The 3,409-nt window shown below is 33.8% G+C and overlaps 1 long non-coding RNA gene across 2 annotated transcripts; it reads right to left on the reverse strand.

Moving 5' to 3' along the window:
• Positions 1-472: 472 nt before the first annotated feature.
• Positions 473-2,152, reverse strand: LOC135151128 (uncharacterized). 2 transcript variants are annotated; one of them, XR_010289641.1, is made up of 5 exons: positions 1,975-2,152; positions 1,703-1,766; positions 1,424-1,512; positions 1,293-1,339; positions 473-673 (listed from the first exon to the last, which is right to left on the reverse strand). It is a non-coding gene; the product is annotated as an uncharacterized LOC135151128 (long non-coding RNA). The 2 variants fall into 2 exon arrangements; XR_010289640.1 differs by lacking the exon at positions 1,975-2,152 and having other exon boundaries at positions 1,703-1,851.
• Positions 2,153-3,409: the final 1,257 nt, after the last annotated feature.

A 3,409-nucleotide genomic window follows, 5' to 3' on the forward strand; every position in this document is an offset into this window, starting at 1 on the left:
AGATGCACTTACGCAACGCCAAAAACAAGTTGCAGAAAGCCAAAAAATTGTTGCCGTAACCCTGAAAAGGGAAACAGCAACACTTTTTCGGTGTTGCCTTCAGCACCGCTGCCGTAGTGACATGTAGCAACACTTTTGCAACACTAGGATTATAGTTGCAATACTCACTCACGGCATCAGTTTGTTACACCTATAGCAACATTCAATAGTGTTGCAATAGAGTCTAAAATTATGTGAAATATGGGCCCACCAGTGAGCCCCATTGGTGGGCCCCATTGGTGGACCCCACTGATTGGTCCATTGGATTTCTTTTAGTATGCTTGTGGGACCATATTTATGACAACATTTTTGTTGAAACACTTTATGAACTCTTAGAACATATTTTAAGCAAATGGTTGCAACATTATATATCACTACTGCAACACTTTTATAGTTAAATTTTGACATGACCTTTATGCAAAATGCACTTCCCAAATAAAATAACTTGATATTATAATTTCATCAATACCAAATCATCCCATCAAATACACACAAACCAATCATCCAACCAAAAACATATACTACTTCAAAGTCTAATACTATAGTTAAATAGTTAACTTCGACAAATTGCTCCACATTTTTTTCCATGATTTGTATTGCAACCTCCGGTGTAAACACCACCAGTCGAGCCAACCTGAAAAAAAGAATTTTAAAAAAATATATCATATATTTGCATACTAAATGTACTAGCTAGCTAGTTTATACATACATGTTAGAATCAAACCCTTCTAGAATAATAATGATATAATCAAAACTTCACACATCCAGCAGCCAGATATTACCAAGGGACAAATTTTCAGAAATTATGGGTGTTGGAATTCAGTTTGCAGATAACATCAGCTAATATATTATATGTACTATATATATCATACATATAACAGGAAGCTGGTAGTAGTTGTATGAAATAAAAAAAAAAGTTGCTAAGAAAAAAAATAGAGCTGAAGCTCTCTGCATAGAACAAGGGTGGAAGTAGCCTCTTGTGTGTACTAGTAAGCCGTAGAACAACACACTGGAGTGTAGTAGGCTGAAAGAAAAGAATAGAAAAAAGAGCATAAGCTCTGTGTCCTGTCTTATGTATGTGAAAAAGACTGAAGCCTAGTGTGTGTAACAAAATTGTAGCTGCGTGTTACATTAATATACAAGTTGTGTGTTTGCATATTAATGTTTTTCAAATTTTTGGGTGTAAGGCTCATACACGTTTCCAACAATACATGAAAACAACTGCAGAGAGCAAGAGATATATATTGGCTTACATCTTCTGTGAATGAAACTTGTGACAGTCTTGCTTGATTCGGAAAATCTGAGGAAACACATAAGTATAAGATCCATACATTGTGTGTGCCACAATGAATAAGTGAGGATATAATTATGGAAGAAAATGTACCAAGACAGGCCTGGATTCATCATCGTAGCCGGAAACATAAGCCACACCATCAGCAATCTCAGCAGAGAACTCATCAGCTATCAAATTCTCTGCATTTACAAGCATCACAATGATTTCATAATCTATATCTCTGACTTAAGAAAAGAGAGGGAGAGAACAAACAACAGAGTACATACACATACAGAGTACATACACATACATTATCTCAAGTTCTACACATACAAAATCTCAATCCCTGCAAATAGATGTAAATGAAAAGGTTAAAATTAAGAGTAATACCTGATAATATCGCTAATTGAGCTCGATTTAAGAATACCCAATTGACTGCACCCCAATCAGACCCCTAATTGAAGAAACGAGCTTCAGCTTGAACCCTAATCTCCACAGAGAGAGAGAGAGAGAGAGAGAGAGAGAGAGAGAGAGAGAGAGAGAGAGAGAGAGAGAGAACAACTACAGAGTACATACACATACATCATCTCAATTTCTGCACATACAAAATCTCAATCCCTGCAAATAGATACAAATGAAGAGGTTAAAATTAAAAGTAATACCTGATAATATCCCTAATTGAGCTCGATTTGATAATCCCCAATGATTGCACCCCACTCAGACCCCTAATTGAAGAAACGAGCTTCAACTTGAACCCTAATCTCCAGCTTCAGCTTGAACCCTAATCTCTAGCTGCGTCGCCGAGGTGTGAGGTGTGTGTTTGTGTTAGAGACAGTGTGTAAAGTGAATATGTATCAGTGGGTATGTTCAATTATTTCATCACATAAACGCGGCAAATTGTCCCGCTTCTCACACCCCAAAAGCAATCGGTCTCCCTTCTTTCACACACCTTTTTTTCAGTTTTTAATTTTTAATTTTTATTTATATTTTAATTAATTTGTTTATTCAAAACACACCATTTACACATATTTTATAATTGACAATATTTTGACTAAAATTTACACATATTTTATAATTGAAAAAAAAATTATAACATTAAAAAGTACATCTAGTATATTTTAAAATATAATTGTTTTTCTAAAATAATAAATAACTAATTTTTAATATTTTGTCAAAGATTTAGTCAATTTGACTTCTTGAAAACCAAAACGGACATGTAATTTGGGACTGAGGGAATATATTTTAATATAATGATAAATTAATATTTTTAAATAATAAAATATATTAGTTTAATTTTGTGTGAAATAGTATTTTTAAAATTTTATTTAATTAATTTTCATTTAATTTTATTAGCATGACATATTTTAAAATTATTTAAATAACTAAATTTTATTCACCTTACCACTGACTTTGCGTTAAAATGTTTATTTATATATCTTTTTGGACTTTGTTTATTTTATGATCACTAATTGTTCACTTTAAAATTTTTAATTAAAATACATTTAGTTAGCATATTGAGGCCACACATTTTAATTTTAGTGTCTGCAATGTTCAACGTTCTATAGCTAGGAGACACCCTGTATACTACATAGTCAGCAACATCACAAAGACCAGTGGTTGCAGTAGATAAAATTTTTGGAGCTATGTACAACATTTTTCAGTGTCATCACACATTTGACCGTTGCGTTAAGTGCATCTATGGGTGTGAGTTTTTGACGAATTCTCAAAGGGTGTTAGTACACGGAATTTCTTGAAAATATCCCCGGGCGTTCTTTTGATATTTTCACATAAATGGGTCCCTATGGATATATGAATTTGGTCACGACCATATTGGGGCAATCGGGACTGAATGTAGCAGATATAATGAAGTTCGAGTTTTGACGATTCTCAAAGGGGTGTACCACGGTTTTCTGAAAATTTCCCCGGAGTTTTCTTTGATATTTTCACATAAATGGGTCCTTATGGATATTGAATTTGGTCACGACCATATTGGGGCGTCGGGACTGAATCGTAGCAGATATAATGAAGTTCGAGTTTTTGACGAATTCTCAAAAGGGTTAGTACAAGATTTCTGAAAATATTCCGGGCAGTTTCTTT

The sequence above is a fragment of the Daucus carota genome, chromosome 3 (assembly GCF_001625215.2).
Source record: "Daucus carota subsp. sativus chromosome 3, DH1 v3.0, whole genome shotgun sequence".
In the NCBI taxonomy this organism is placed as follows: domain Eukaryota; kingdom Viridiplantae; phylum Streptophyta; class Magnoliopsida; order Apiales; family Apiaceae; genus Daucus; species Daucus carota.